We start from the raw sequence: 15,873 nt of genomic DNA on the forward strand, positions 1-15,873 counted from the left end.
CCCAGGAGTCCTACTGGATGGATCGAGGCAGCAGAGTGAGGTGGAGGAGGGGCGAGGTCGGGCTGGAGGCTATGGGGCAGGTCATGGAGGAGCCTAGATCTTAGGCTAGTTGTCTTCCCGAGTAAAATGGCTGCCAAGCATAAAGACTACATTTCCCAGCATTCCCTTCAGCGAGGTTTGGCCCTGTGACTCCGTTCTGACCAATGGGACGAAAGAAAAAAATGTCACGAGGCAGCCCCAGGCTCTTCCTTGTGGCGTCTTCTCCGCTGGCGCCTGCCCCAGGCTGGACGGTGAGGGGCTCCCGGGCGGCGCGGGTGTGCGCCGAGGGGGCGGTCCCCGAGGGCGTCCTGGGCTGCGTGGCCGGCCCGGCTGCACCTCGCGGGGAGACGTGCACGCACCGTCTTGCTCCTGTTGCCTCGTTTGGGTTTTCTGTTCGCCTCAGCGGGACCCGGTCGCAGGCTCAGGGCGGCCTTGCTGGGTTTAGGCAGGGAGGTGACCTGAAATGCAGGCTGCTGCGTGGGCGGGGGGGGGGGGGGGGAGGCGGGAGAGGTCAGACCCGGCCTCGGGCAGAGGTGCACAACGGTTTGGGGCCCGCCCTGGTCCTGGCGGCAGGTGCGTGCAGGGGTGCGGGTGAGCGAGGCCTCGGTGACGTGTTCTCGCCGCGCACTTTCTCCTGCTGGCCCCCGTGGGCCGTGTGTGGATTCAGGTCCTGCTCACCCTCGCCTGCCGGCCTGGGCCTGGCCTGGAGATGGCAGGAAACGTCTGCTCCTCGCCCTCGCCCTCCCCGACGTCTCAGCCCGGCATTTGCCCCTCTGAATCGCCCTCGCGGCTCACCCTCCGGTTTCCTTGCCCTTCCGTGGCCTCCGACCGCACTTCAACAGAAGGCGAAAAGGCGGGTGTCCTCGCCGACTGTAACCGGCAGTGACAGGGCATTTCTATAGACCAAGCACTCGCTTTACCCAGGATCTCATTCACGCTTCAAGGTGGTTCTGGAAGGCAGGAGTTAGCAATATGCTCACTTCACGTGTGGGGAAACGGAGGCAGAGAGGGGCTTCAGGTCACTCAGCAGGTGGAGGAGCCAGGGTCCACGACCCTGCTTTGACCCAGTGCTTTTTTTTTTTTTTTTTAAAGATTTTATTTATTTATTTGACACAGACAGCGAGAGAGGGAGCACAAGCAGGGGGAGTGGGAGAGGGAGAAGCAGGGGGAGTGGGAGAGGGAGAAGCAGGCTTCCTGCGGAGCAGGGAGCCCGATGCGGGGCTTGATCCCAGGACCCCAGGATCGTGACCTGAGCGGAACGCAGACGCCCAACGACTGAGCCACCCAGGCGCCCTGCTTTGACCCACTTCTAAATGCCATCGACCTACCAGCCACTTAGGACCCTCTTGCCCGGCTTTGGGGGGCTGTTGACTTCTTCTTCTTTTTTTTTTAGATTTTTATTTATTTGGGAGAGAGAGAGAGCACAAGCGAGGGGAGCAGCAGAGGGAGAGGGAGAAGCAGCCTCCCCGCTGAGCATGGAGATGCGGGGCTCCATCCCAGGACCTGAGATCATGACTTGAGCCAAAGGCAGACGCTTAACCGACTGAGCCACCCAGGTGCCCTGTTGACTTCTTTTAATCATGGTGCAGCTGTGACTATGGTGGGGTATCATGGACTTTCCCCTTTTACGTTCTCATTCTTTCCTTGGGGTGCACTACCTAGGACGGGGTCCTTGGACAGGGCCAGAGAGGCTGCCTGGTGCTTTGAGCCCTCTTGCTGTCAGGAATGGCTGAGGCTGTGAGTCGCTGGTCCCACCAGCCATGAGTTGTCCTAACTCCTCTGCCTCACGGTGTCCATTGGGTTTTATTTTTTATTCCTTTTGTGTGCTTAACAGGTGTGTAATGATGTCAGAAAGCGTTACCTGAGAGAGGCTAGAAGATTTTCCATGTCACGCTTTCTTTGCTCTGCTCCCCATGGGCAGATTGTTGATTGTCTCTGACCATGGGTCAGGTGGTCCAAGCGGCCATCGAGTCTTAGGGCTTCATCAGTTCTGTATTTTGTAATATATATGTTTGGGAATCTGTACTCTGCGATCTGTTTTTCATAGGCCTTTGTCATTTCTATCTGTCACTTGTAACTTTCCCCACTCTCTGGCACACTGGTCATTTTTCGGGTAGACGGTAGACCTGAAGCTCTGCAAAGACAGGGCTTGCCATATTGTTCATCGTTGTATCCCCAGAGCCTGGCCTGAGGACCAGCCCAGAGTAGGCATCACCCTGTATTTGTTGGATGAACAGAAACGCTTAGAAGGAAAATTTGTGCAAATATCTATCATACTTTTGGTTAGGGAAAATATTTTTTAAAAGAAACTCTTTACTGGATGACAATCTCAGGCTTAAGGAAATATTGCAAAGATGGTAGAGTTCCCACATGCCCCGCGCCTGGTTTCCTCGGTTAGTAACATGTCAACCTTCTGTGGTGTGTTTGCACAGTGCGCCAGCAATATTGGTTTAAGTTATTATTCCGTTCAGTATGGAGAGGCCCACATTCTACTCAGATGTCCTCAGTGCCTGCCCCGCTGCCCTGGCTCTGTTCCAGGATGCTATTAGGTCATCACCATTTCCCCTACATCCCTCTTGGGTGTGATCATTTCTCAGACTTTCCTTGTTTTTGATGACATGGATGGTTTGGAGGAGTGCTGGTCAAGCATTCTGTAGAATGTCCCTCTGTTGAAATTATCTGTTGTTTTTCTCTTGATTACACGGGGGTTATGGGGTTTTGGGAGGAAGGGCACGGAGATAAAGTATCATTCCCGTAACGTCGTATCAAGGGTACATTTTATCAATGTGACTCATCACTGCTGTGTGACCTTGCTCACTTGGCCAAGAGCGCGTCTCCAGGTGTCTCTGCAGGATGGCCATTCTTTCTCGCGCTCTCTGGTCTTTGGAAGGAAGGTCATCATGTGCCACCCACACTTCAGGGGTGAGGGGTCATGCTCCACCTCTGTGGGGGCAGAGTATCTACATCCATTATTTGGAGTTCTGAGCAGGAGATTTGTCACTTCTCCCCATTTATTCATCTCTTCAATAATTTATATCCGTACAGACTCACGGATATTTCTTCCACACTGTGGATTATATCCCACTGCTACCTGGTTGATTTCGTTGCTCTAAATTGCTCTGTCTTTGGCCACTGGGAGCTCTTTCTGTGGGCTCCTGGGTCCCTTGTCATGCCCGTCGCTTTTTTTCCTTGAGCACATCCCTGGTCTCCGGCACCAGAGGATGCTCCAGGCTCCCCTCCTGTGTTTGCTGCCCCAGCCCTGGGATCGGGCATTTCTCAGGGGCCCTGGTTCCTTTTCTTGGCGCTGATATTAGAGACCAAGACCTGGGTGTGGCAAGTGACGGTGCCCTTGTTTCTGGCCGTGAGCGACGCTTTCTGCCCATCTCCTGGTACGGTGCCTGGCACACAGTGGACCAGAAGGAAAGAAGGTGTGGATGTCGGGAGCAGGGTTTGGGCTCTGATGGATCTCCTAGCTTCTCCTTCATCTCTATGCAGCGGTTGGAGTGATGTCTCCAAACCAGGAATCTCCCTGTCTGGCCACCGTGTAGTCCCGGGCTGGTGTGATCTGCCAGGGAGCCCCCGACGCCCCGGCGGGGGGACTGGATGCAGGAGCAGGTGATCTGGCCGGGGGTCGTCGCCTCTGTTGGAGGCATGGAAGTCCTGAGCCCACCCTCCCCATGTCCACAGTGACAAGTGGCAAGCTTGGGTCTAATGGGTCTCTCCCCATGCCCAGTCCATGCCCCTTTGGAGCGAAAGCGGTGGTGTTGCCGACACACTGTTTGCTGGAGAGGAGTGTTGCCATCAGGACGGAGATGAACAAAGAATTTGACCTGGGGACGTGGCAGATGACCCTTCCCAAACAGGGTCCCGGATGCCGCCGTTGCCGTGCCAGCCACCTTGGGAAGGGGTCCCTGTGAACCCCTGGCGGGGGCTGGATTGGGTACTTCATCCTTGCGTCCCTGGGAGGCCTGAGCTGTTGAGCCTGGGACAGGTGTCTGGGGGGCAGTGGGAGGCCACCAGGAGCCACACACAGACCGGCCTGGGCTCAGCAGGTGAACTGCAGGAGGCACCACGGTTGGTGGTGTTTCTGCGGAGAGACAGTGGCCCGAGGCTGGCGGTTCCCTCCCAAAGGGCCGCGGTGGTCCAGCGGCACTGTGGGGGGAGAAGGAACTGAGAGACCCAGCCTCCCTCCGCTCCCTCTGCTGGAAGGATTAGCAGCCTTCCGCCACGATGAGCACCCTCCCTCCGCTGTCGTGGGAGGCGGTCACCCCTGCCCACTGCCACTGGGACCTGTCTGCTGCTGGTCGCTCCCCATGACAGGGGCCTGACCCGACCTTCGAGACAGCAGGATTTTATGAGTGCGAAGATCTACTTTATCAGTTACCTCTGCTTTTTATTATCACTCAGGAGCTTTATCTCAGCGGCCACCTCGCCTCCAGCTAAATGAGGATTAATATTTTAACAGGATTATGTGCTGGGGGTTAGCAGGACTCTCTGGGGATGCCGGGTGCTCCCCTCCCTTGCAGCCTCTCCTCTGCTCCCCAGGCCTCCCTCCTGGTGTGCGGGGAGGCGGGGTCCTGAGGTCGGGGAGCTGGGGCCACCTGGTTCTGGACTCCGGGCTGGGGGCTGGGGAGAGGGCTCTGGGCCGTGGGGATGGGTTGTCTTGAAGAGCGGGTCTGTCCCAGGATAGGGATGGCCCTGCAGGGTGAGGTCCCTGAAGAGACCAGACTGTGTGCTGGGGTCAGTGGTCTTGACCACCGTGGGGGAGAAGGGGGGATGATGGACCTGGAGCTGGGGGTGGGGGCAAGATAGGGAGGGAGGGGTGCCCACTTGCCCCGGCACCTTAGCCCCTGAGGGACACCCAGCCTCTGAATTTGCTCTGTCAGGCCTTATTGAACTTTCTCCTGGAAAAATAGTCCAATTCCAGCAACATTTTATAAAAGTGAGACCGTTCCCGTCCCTCTCCTGATTCTGTCACGTAAGGGACAAAACCCAGGTTCTCAGGTGGGGCTTCCCGGATCTGTGCGCTCGGCCCCGTGGATCCCTTTTGTCTGGGGGACCCCTGCATCGATCTCCTTTCCCAGAGTCACCATCTCCTTCATAAGCAGGAAGAAGGGCCTGCCCCCAACTTGGGAGCTTTTCCCCACGGCCCCAGGCAGAGCTGGGGACCTTTGTGACTCTTCTGCTGAACTGCTTGTCACGTCTGTAATTATGAGTTGGTCTGCTTTTCCCACCACTGAGGAATGAATGAGGGAGGGAGGTTGGCTCCCTGAAGGAGGGACTGGGGCTGATATTTGCACGCTTGTGTTCATAGTGGTGATTCACAAGAGCTGAAACATGGAAGCAAGCTGGGAGTCCATCCTTGGATGAGGGTCCGTCCACACAGTGGAATATCACGCAGCCTCAGACGGGAAGGACATCCGCACACCTGCTGCGTGGACAGACTTGGAGGACATGGAGCCAGTTGGAGTCAGCCAGTCGCAAAAGGACGGGTAGTATAGGATTCCATTTATGTGAGGTTCCTAGAGTCCTCGTAGAGACAGAGCAGAGGATGGAGGCGCCAGGGGCCAGGGGCCAGGGCGGGGAGTTAGTGTCCTAATGGGGACAGAGTTTCACTTTGGGACGATGACAGAGTTCTGCACATCGGTTGCACAACAACATGAATGCGAATCTCATGTTCTGTGTATTTTACTACCAGTAAAAATTTAAAAATAAAAAGACCCTGGAATCCTGGGGCCTTTCTGAGATGCCAAGGATGTTAAGGGGGAGTCAGCCATCACTGGGGAAGTCTAGATTCTGTCTGGTAGGTGGACAACCCCAGCAAGGCCCCGTCAGGGGTGCCCAGATGAGGCTAAGAAGGACGGGGGTCACCGCCCTCGGTGGAGGGCAGACCTGCACACTGAAATCATGGTCGTAAAACCTCTGCCCACCCCCGACCCCCATTTTACAAATAAGTAAAACAGTTTTAGACGTTTAGTGATAACAAAGAAGATAATTTTGGAAGTAATTCATACTCATTTCAGAACATTTGGAAAATACAGAAGAGTGTAGAGAGGAAAATGAGTATAATTTTAAAGCTCACAACCCAGGGGATTGTGGCCGCCAATGATCTTTCTCCTCGAACGTCATGAATGTCCACTTAACGTGTGGGTCGGTGTGACATAAATGTTAGTTTTGATTCGGTCTTTGTCCCTCTCGGTGCTTAGTGAGGGATGAGCTCAACAGAACATCCTCGGTGGCCAGTGTGGGGACGCTGCCTGCGGGGGCGTGCGGTGGGGGCGTGGGGCGAGGCAATTCCAGCCGGCAGGGCCCCTGAGCTGAGCACTGAGGATCGGGACGCCCCCAGGCCCTGCTGAGCCTCACGGGCCTGGGACCCCTGGTTCCCCATCAGTGGTCTTCCTGTGAGATGGTCCGCGGCCACGAGGCCCTGGGTTTAGGCCCCTTTGGGAGTCGGGGGCCTCCAGCCCTCCTCACCCATCATCACCTCCCCCCACCCAGCTGGGCTTGGGGCTGCGCCCGGGACCCCAGGCCCCAGGCAGGCTCCGTAAGGGCCGGCGATGTCCCCTGGGGGCTGCAGGATGAGACTCTGTGGCTGTTTCTGAGCGGAGCCGGCCATTCTCTGGGGCCGTCGCCCTGCTCGGAGCCTTCTGTCCAGCCCTCCCTCCTCCGCCCCTACCCTCCCCCAGCTTTCCTGCTGGGACAGCTTGGCTCCCATCCTGGCATTCACCTTCTCCCGGCTTCCTCTTGCCCTCCGTTAGCTGTTCCCCACTGTGCTCCTCAGTGAGCGCGGCTCTCCACCGTTTATTCAGGGACACTGGCTGCCCATCATGCGAGAATGGACTCCCAGGTCTGGAGAGTGTGAGGTCTGCTCACCTTGGAGAGCTGGTCGAGGGCTGGGCTGGCTGGACGCCCAGACTCAGCAGGACCGCACCTCTGGATCTCCATTCAGGGGCCCGAGGAGGTGTCCCTGGAGGTTTGTGGGGAGCAGTGGGGCCCCTGGGCGGGGTGTGTGGCTCTGTCCATGCCCTCCCTGTGCTTCTGGCTGGTGCCCCGCGGCACCTGCTTATTTAACAAGCTCGCTTTCTGGATCGGCATGAAGGAGACTACTCCCTTCACTGCTAGACTGGCTTGGAGGACCCCAGAGGGGCTGGGTGGATGCTGACCACGAATGGGGAGCTAGCCTGGCTGGGGAGGGTGGGCAGTGGCTGAATCTGAGCTTTCCTTGGGCTGGCCAGAACCAGCCTGGATTAGCCCCGCTCTTCCTGCTTCCTCTGGCACCTGTGAGGTGAGGGGTGGGTCCCGGGTCCTTAGCCAGCGAGGCGCTGGCCCTGCATTCCCACTGAAGACAGACGAGCGGGTAGGGCTCGGTGGCCTGGGAAAGATGTGGGGGGGGGGGGCGGGTCTCGGGCAGGTGGCACCAGGCCCAGCAGCCAGGCCTGGCCAGACTCTCCCGTTACTGCAGGCTGTGGCCTCTGGTGGCTTTAGGTGCTAGTTGGGATGCAGGTCACCCCTCCAGGCACACTGTCTGGTAATGTCTCTGCCACCGTCGGTTCTTCTGGATCTGTGGATTTATTTGTAAGGGCTGTGTGTGGGAGGAGAGAGGAGACACCCCAGTGCCCAGCCCACGCTTGGGTCATGCTAGGCGGCTAGTTGTGCTGTGAAGAGCTGGGGGACCGGGGACCTGTGGCCCGTTGTGTCCCCCAGCCCTGAGAATCTGCCCTGGGGAGGCCTCCTTGGCCTGTCCTGCCTTCCCTCAGTGCCAGCAGACCCGAGCAGGTCCATCCCAAGGAGGACAATGAGAAATGAGGGCTTCAGCAGGGTCTGTCCTGGGCAGCAAAGGCCTGGATGGGCATCTCCCCATCTTCTCAGAGCCCTTGGCCCCCTGGAGGACAAGGCAGGGATGTGTGGGCGGGGGGGGGGGGGCGGTCAGCAGCACTGTCAGCTGATTGGGGCAGGAAGGCAGAGGGGGACAGAGCAAGGGGACCTGAGGGTACACTCCTGCCTTCCCACCCAGAGCCCTCAGTGACCCTGAGGTGGCTCAGCTCCTAACTGTGTGTGTGTGTTGGCGGGGGGTGCGTCCACGACCCTCCCTTTCCTGGCCCTGGCTGGCCGGGCTGGTCAACCCCTTGGTCCTGTCTGTGGTTGAGCCCTCCCCAACCCCCCTAGAGGGGAGCCCACTGCTGGCTGCCACCCCCTTGCAAGCCCGGTCTCCCCTGCAGCTAATCTGTGAGGGTTTTTTCCTGGAACTTGCTTTGTCTTTGTCCCCTGGGTGTTTTAGGCATAAATCTTCCCCTTTGCTTTCTTCTGAGAACTCTGGCAAGTCTGGGCCTCTGACCCCAGCCGTGGTCTCCAGAGCACCCAGGCTTGGAACCTCCCCCAAGTGTGTTTCCGGGGTGTGCCGGCTTTCGAGGCTTCCCCTCTTGCCCCAGTGGCTGAGCTCTGCTGGGCGGGGAGGGGGCCGCAGCCGGGCGAGGGGTGCGCGGAGCTGGGCCAGGGGCCGTGTCTGTCCCTCCACTGGCTCCCGGCTCTCGGCCGACCACCCTGGTGGGTGGGGGCAGGGGGCGGGTGTGGCGGTGCTGACTTTGCCCAAAGGCCAGGTCAGTCGAGGGCCCTCCTGGACGCTGGGCAGCGGGAAGAGAACAGATGGCATCTGGGTCCATCGGGGCCGCTGTCCCGGGACCTTCCCTCAGGGGAGCTCAGAGTACCTGCTATCTTCAGAACCATCTATTTTATAGCTGCTTAGATGCTGTGTATGCGCAGATAATAAAGAAGGGACATGTCAAGGCAGATAAGGGACTACCTTTGGCCGTGCTGGGCGGATAAGGGACAGCTAACATGTCACTGCTGGGGCTGTCCCTCCCAACTCCTTGCCCCCACCTGAGGGAGGATGGTGTCCCTCTCGTGCAGCAAAGGGCCTCGGGCAGAGAATGCCCTTTACGTGGGTGCTGCTGTCATCAGAATCCTTCACCAGCGGGACGCTTGGCGACCAGGGGAGGTGTGTGGGGCCGAGCCCGGGTTGCAGACGGATGAAGTCAAGAACCGCCCCGCCCTGTCGACCACTGTGACCCACCTGGGCCCAGGTCCGAGGGAAGGCGGGGGAGAGAGCGTGGATGTCCTCCTGTGCTCCGGCCGCTGAGATCCTCCAGGGGAAGGTTCAGGAAATCTCGTTTGGAGGCTGGCCTGTGTCCTACGTAATGTGGCCACAGCACGACAACCCGTTAATTTACAAACGTCTCCGTGATCCTCCATCTCAGCCTGCATTGTCCGGGGGACCGCTCTGTTTGGCCAGCACTTGCAGGGGCACCTGCTGTGTGAAAGGCATTGGGAGAAAGACCACAGTCTTTCTAAAGACTGGTGTAGACGGGCACCCTTTACACTTTGCAGAGAGCCCCAGACACGGCCCCTGGCCCAGCTGCGCCCCCTCCCCCGCCTGCGGCCCCCTCCCCGCCCAGCAGAGCTCAGCCACTGGGGCAAGAGGGGAAGCCTCGAAAGCCAGCACACCCTGGAAACACACTTTGGGGAGGTTCCAAGCCTGTGTGCTCTGGACACCACGGCTGGGGTCAGAGGCCCAGACTACCTGGAGTTCTAAGAAGATCTGAAACCCATAACCCTCCCGGACAGGTTGTTTGGGGTCTGAGAGTAGGTGAGGGAAGGAGTAACCATTGAAGGCACCTGCTTGTGGGCACAGCCATAAAGCCCCCAGCATGCGGAGAGCGTGGTGCATCTTTGCTCTCAGGGATGTTGGTGGCACCCCTTGGTGGGCAGAAAGGCAGGGGGGTTTTTGGTGGCTGGAGAAAGTGCTTTGCCAGCTGAGAATTTTTTTTTTTTTTTTTTTTTTTTTTTTTTTACCAACCACATCTAAGCTGGTTTCTGTGAAGGATAAGATGATGCTGAGTCATCAAATCCTTATCACCAGGGACTAACAGCTGGCTCGCTGTTCAGGGACCCAGGGTGCTGGAGCTTGTGGGGACCAGGCAGGGACTCTGCCCAGGTGCCCAGCCGTGCTGCAGGAGCCCTACGCACTCAGAGACACAGGGACTGTAAACACTAGAGATGTTCCCTCCCCAAGACAGGTCCCTGAGGAAGAGAGGAGACAGGTCAGGTATGCAGGATGGGTCAGCATCTGCGATGGTTCATGTCAGATGAAGTTTGCAGGAGACAGGACGTGTCTTCCTTTTAAAAATTTTGTATAGGGGCGCCTGGGTGGCTCAGCTGGTTAAGCAACTGCCTTCGGCTCAGGTCATGATCCTGGAGTCCCGGGATCGAGTCCCGCATCGGGCTCCCTGCTCAGCGAGGAGCCTGCTTCTCCCTCTAACCCTCCCCCCTCTCATGTACTCTCTCTCTCATTCTCGCTCTCTCAAATAAATAAATAAATCTTTAAAAAAATTTGTATAATGAAAGTTTTCATAATCCCTGAAAAATAGAATACAGAATACAAGCTCCTGTGTGCATCACCCTGATCTGACAGTTACTGAGAGTCGTCACGTTTATTTATTGTTTCCTTGCTCTTTGCTGTTCCCTTGGGCTGAAGTATCCTCAAACCCATAGCAGACATTTTGCGGTTTTGCTCCCGTAAACGTCCAGGTGCAACTCTCCCAAGTATGGGAAATTTTGTGACACAATTACAGCTCTGATAACACAGTATCAAAATCAGCAGGAATTCCTACGTATGGGCTAATGCCCTGTCCGTAACTGAATTCTCTGATGGTCTCAGGAATACCTTTTTGCAGCTGGTTTGTTTAAATTGGGTTCCCAACAAGGTCCACACATCAAATCAAGTTTGATTGCTGGGCCATTTAAATCTCTCTGGATCTAGATCAGGCATCACCCCCACCCCAATTTCCCTCCTGCCGTGACTTGTAGGAGCCAGATCAGCTGTCCTGCCCAGCGTCTGCACGTTCTCCATCTGATTGATCTGATCACCTCCTGTGGCGTCACTTTGTTCCCATCTCTCCTGGAAACAGAAGTTTAGCTGTGGAAGCTTGATCCCGTGCAGGCTCATCTTTCTGCTGGAACCCTTCATGGGCGGGTGTGTGTCACCCGGAGCTCACCTGTGATGCTGGGGCCACTCAGCAGGTTTGCTGGGCATGCCCCAGCTCCTTGATAACATCTTTCATCGATGGTCTCATCCACCCACGACCGTTTCAAGAAATAATTATGTCACGAGAGCTTGCAAAATGGTGATTTCCGAATGGCATCATCCTTCTGCAGTGAAGAGCTGAAACCCTCCTGTGAATCAAACCAAACCATCCCTATCAACTGGACTTACAGATTACCCTGGAATCCAGCTCAAAAAGAGACATCCTTAATTCATTTCTTTTCACAAACACTTTTCAAAGTAGAGTTGGGAGCCTATTACGTCCAGTGGGTTTCCCTGAAATTTTGTTTTGTTTTCTTTTTTTCTACATATTTATCTATTTTATGTATTCAGGGTGTTTTTATCAATTGCCTTCAGTATTCTTTTTAGACTTGATTTGTCCCTCGTTGGCCAGGGATTTCTGATTTCCCCCCACTCAGAGGTGGCAGGCCAGGGTTGCCTGTCACATCAGGAACAGGAGGCAGGGTGACTCCCTCGGGCAGCGGGTGACGGGCACGCCAGCCTTGCAGAGGCCTCATCGGGGAAAATCTCTTTATTTATTTATTTTCCTGTCTCGTTTGAAGTGCCTGGGTTGGGCCCTCTGATCTAGCCATATCTAAGCAGAATCCGATTAGAGGGCAGGGGGTTCTGATAGTCACGGAGCCCTGCTGGGAAGAGGGAAAGAAATCCCTCGCCTGAAAACTCCAGAACCAGAACAAAAAGGTCGCCTGGCTTTGTAGTCTCTGAGAGGGCCACCAGATGGCGCTGTCCAGCCACCGATCTGCTGGCCTCCTGCTCCCCCACTTTGAACCCACTTGGTTCCACTGCCGGCTGCTTCCAGCCAGGCCCTGGGGGCCAAGGGAGGACAGAGTTCCCTGTGCCCCTCAGGGTGCGTGGATGTGGGTTTGCTGGTGCTGTCCCCCAACCCCAGCACGCTGGGCTCCACCCTGCTGATAGGGGCTCGGGGGTGGGCTTGTGTCTACCTGCTCCTACGAGGAAAACCCATGTCTGTTGGTTAGCCAGCTGGGGCTGGGGGGCAGGTGGGTGTCGCCGGAGTGAGGTGGCCCGTTGGTGGTTGTGGGTTCCAGCTTCCTGCCCCTGGCGGGAATGGGGGGTGGTCCCGTGTAGGGGAGGGCAGGAAGGGGCTCCCTGCCTCGAGGGTGCCTGGTGAATGGCGGGTCACCAGGAAGGCATCCTCCATCAGGCAAAAGGAAGCTCTTCCTGGGGTCCGGCGCGAGGGTCTTGATGGATGGAAGGTGGGGCAAGGTCCTGAGCGGCCACTTGCCCCTGGGGCGGGAGAGGGGTGCAGTAGCAGCTGGGGGCGCCTGTGTTCCAGCCCCTGACTGCCTTCTCTCCTGGGGGCCGTCCTGGGGGCTGCTCAGGGCAGGATGGGGAGTGGGGGGTCCGTGGGACCAGACAGAGGGACTGACCGCCTGCTGGGCTGCCGTCCACAGCCTGGTAGGCCCCCACGCCCTGCCTCAGCCCCTCACCAAGTAGAGCTCACGCACCCCACATTTCTTCTATGGCCGAGTGATTGTGTCACGTTGTGAGGGGATCCAGGGAGGACGTGGGGGCCCTGGGGGCTTTCATGAGCAAAGGGCCCAAGGCAGGGGCAGGGGCTGAGGCCCCATCTCATGACCTCTTGGGTGCCCGCGAAGCCCTGCGCCCGAGGTGGGCTTCCAAAGGCAGACCTGGCCCTCTTAGCACTCGGTTCCTCGGGAGCAAATGGCTGGGAAATTTGGGGTTGCCAGCATGGGGGCCTGGCAGCTGGGCCTCAGAGGCAGAACTGGGACTTCCGATGCCCCTCTGCCCTCACCAGTCTGCCCTTGGGGTCCTGGAGGGAGATTCCTCTTCTTCCTTCTCAGGGAGGGGGAGGCTCTGGCCAGCTCCCAGGGACCCTGGAGGACCTGCCAGCCGGTGGGGGGGGCAAGCAAAGTGGTCAGGGGAGGCCTGGACAAGGGGCCGGTCAAGGCCTTCTCAGCAGGGTGCCAGGCCTTGCGGGGAGGAGGGGGGTGTGGCTGCTACCTCCTCCAGGGGCGAGGCCCGCATCTGCCACCCCCTAGTCATGGGGCCGCCATTGTGGAGGTGGCCCTGCCTGGCTGGGTTCCTGCTGTCCCCTTCCCCTCAGGGGTGCCAGATGGGGTCGGTCTGAGGCAGCCAGGTCCGGGCTCTGGCTCCCGGCCCATCCCCTCCCGAGGGCCCTGGGGGAGCCAGGAGGAGGGCCAAGCAGGCCGGCAGATGGTGGGCCGGGAGGAGGGGCTGCCTGGGCAGATGGGTCGACTGTCAGGACAGATGGTGGGCCGGGCAGGGGTCCGGAGCCCGCCCCATCTGCTCCAAGCTCCTGGTGGGGCTTTTCTCGTCCACCTGGGGCTGAATTGGGAGGAGGCCCAGGCCTGCTCGTCTTCTGCTGGGTCCCTTCTGACCCAGGGCTCAGGGCTGGGTGTCCCTGCCTAGGACTGCTCTGGGGTCTTGTAGCCCCCTTCCCGCAGCCGGCACCGGGCCGGTGGTCACAGAGCTGGAGGGATTCCCGAGAGTCCGGGGGTGCCCGGGTAAAGCGTGTGGTACTAGGTGATGCCAAGGGGCTCCCGGGACAGGCAGATGACAAGTGCTCCCATGTCATCAGCAGTCAGCCTGCTACAGCAGATGAGGGGGTCATGGACGAGGGTCAGTAGCCGAGGAAGGGTCACCCCGGTGGGGGGCCAGGGCTGCTTCCCATAGGACGGGATGGCTGAGCCCATGCAGGCTTCAGGGCAGGACGAGGGTGGTGGGTAGGCAGAGGGAGGCCAGGGCAGGAGGCCGGGGGGCGGTCAGCTCCACTGCGGTGGGTGCGAAGACTCTGGGCATCCAGGGGAGGCTGTGGGGTCACCTCCCATGACGACGTCAGTCCTCAGACCCCTGTGCGGAGTGCCACGGCTGTGTCCTGGGCCCGAGGGGGTTGGGAGAGTTGATCATATTGTGTTCTTACATTGATAATGATGCTCGAAAAATATCTTTTTCTTTTTTTGACCAATTACAAAGCAAAACCTTTGCTGCGCCGAGTGCGACGCACAGCTGTTTTCACAGAGCTTGGCTTCGGGCTGAGTGTTGGGGTTTTCCTATTGCCGGGAGCAGCTCCGGCGAGGGAGGCCGGTCCCCCTGCTCCAGGAGGGAGGGAAGGGACCGGGCGGGGGCGTGGGGGAGACAGGGTGGAGGAGGGGGCGTGACAGGGTCTAGGTTGCCTTCCAGAAGGTTCCCTGGATGCCGGGCAGAGTGTGGTCCTGGAGTCTGCGCCAGTGAGGGCTCAGGGCTTGGGCAGTACCCCCTGCCCACCCTGCCCGTGGCTGTAGGGAGCGCACCTTGCCCACTTCCTGCCACCCTCCTTCCTGGTTCCTTCCCAAATTCAGCTCTCCCGGAGCCAGACGGCAGGGTCCAATCCCCCTCCATACCTGCCCAGCGTCACTCAGCCTCTCTGGGCTTTGATTCCTTCAGATGTAAAAGGCGGACAGTCACATCTGTACTTGGTGGCGTCGCTGTGACGATGCGCTGACGATGGCTTACCCCCGCCCCCTCCGTCCTGCACACAGTTGGTGCCCGCTCCTATGATCACTACGTCGTGGTCTTCGTTTTCTCTTGTCGGGGTGGAACCCGCTTACGTTAGAGAAACCATGTTCAAGTCAGTGCCGTTTAGTGCCTCGCGGTGTCTGCCACCATCACCGCTGTCTACTTCTAGAACATTGTCAGCAGCCCAGGGGAAGCCCCAGCCTCTTCAGCAGCCACCGCCGGCAGCCCCCAACCTACTGTCTGCCTCTGGAGTTGCCTGGTGCCATCCTCGGGGCACCGTGTGCTCAGGGTCCATCTGTGTTGCAGGAGGGGTCAGAGTCCGTTCCTTTGCGCGGCCGAGGGATATTCCATGGTGTGGCTAGACCACATCCCGCATCTCCTTTCGTGCATCGATGTCTATCTGGACTGCTTCTACCTTTCGGCTCTTGTCAGGAATGGTGCTGTGAACGTGTGTGTACAGATTTTTATTTGAACACCTGTTGCATTTTTCTTTATGTGGAACCCTTCACAGATGTGGGTGTTGTCCTGGCACAGGGGCCACGCTAAGCATCTCCGTATGGTTTCAATTTTAGCATGGGCGCAAGCGTTCTGGTGCATGTCTTAACCTTTATTATCTGGATCCCTCTTTATGGTCCATGGATGATGATGAAACTCTTGGTTGAAATCCTAGTAGTGCCAGGCTCCTTCTCGTCGTGAGGCTGACTCCGCGCTGCACGTGGGGGATCCTGAGGCACGCAGAGACTCAGCCCCTTCCTGTGGTCGTCTGTTCGTCCCGTGTGTGGGCTGTCTCTGGGCCATTTCCCCCGGGCTTGCCCCCGCCCACATGTCGTGGGGCTCCTCGTCGGGTATAGTGGCTGTGGGTGTGGGGGACCCTGGCTCTCATGCCTTCCTCCTCCCCCTCCCCGTCCTGTCTGCTCCTCGTCTGCTCTGCCGGGCTTCCCCTCCCTCCTCCTGCCTGGGATCACCCGGGACCCCCATGGGCATCCCTGGTTCTGCATGTGTCTCCTCGGGCTGCAGATGTGGCTCACTTCTGCTTGAGACCTTTGGCCTCCTGAGCAGACACAGAGCCTGAGCCTTGCTTCCCTGGCCTGGAGGGGCCCCAGTGAGTCTGGGAGCCAGGAGGGAGGAGCTCCCTTGTGCCCAGAGAACTTTGCAGAGCTGTCCACTTAGGGACAGTGTCAAGTGGCCTGCCTGAGGCCACATAGCTGGTACTCGTG

The 15,873-nt window shown here is 58.3% G+C and overlaps 1 long non-coding RNA gene and 1 other non-coding gene across 3 annotated transcripts; one reads left to right on the forward strand and one right to left on the reverse strand.

Moving 5' to 3' along the window:
- The first annotated feature begins 235 nt into the window (after positions 1-235).
- On the forward strand, positions 236-7,935 carry LOC114216285 (uncharacterized). 2 transcript variants are annotated; one of them, XR_015769291.1, is made up of 4 exons: positions 236-290; positions 1,433-1,595; positions 5,354-5,531; positions 6,849-7,935. It is a non-coding gene; the product is annotated as an uncharacterized LOC114216285 (long non-coding RNA). The 2 variants fall into 2 exon arrangements; XR_003610747.2 differs by lacking the exon at positions 6,849-7,935 and having other exon boundaries at positions 5,354-5,792.
- A 7,210-nt stretch (positions 7,936-15,145) lies between these two features.
- LOC114216340 (U6 spliceosomal RNA) lies at positions 15,146-15,251 on the reverse strand. The gene has a single exon (XR_003610762.1). It is a non-coding gene; the product is annotated as a U6 spliceosomal RNA (small nuclear RNA).
- Between the last annotated feature and the right edge of the window lie 622 nt (positions 15,252-15,873).

Source organism: Eumetopias jubatus, unplaced genomic scaffold (genome assembly GCF_037043125.1).
Source record: "Eumetopias jubatus isolate StellerSeaLion01/CBP00866 unplaced genomic scaffold, mEumJub1_p1.0 scaffold_10, whole genome shotgun sequence".
Classification (NCBI taxonomy): domain Eukaryota; kingdom Metazoa; phylum Chordata; class Mammalia; order Carnivora; family Otariidae; genus Eumetopias; species Eumetopias jubatus.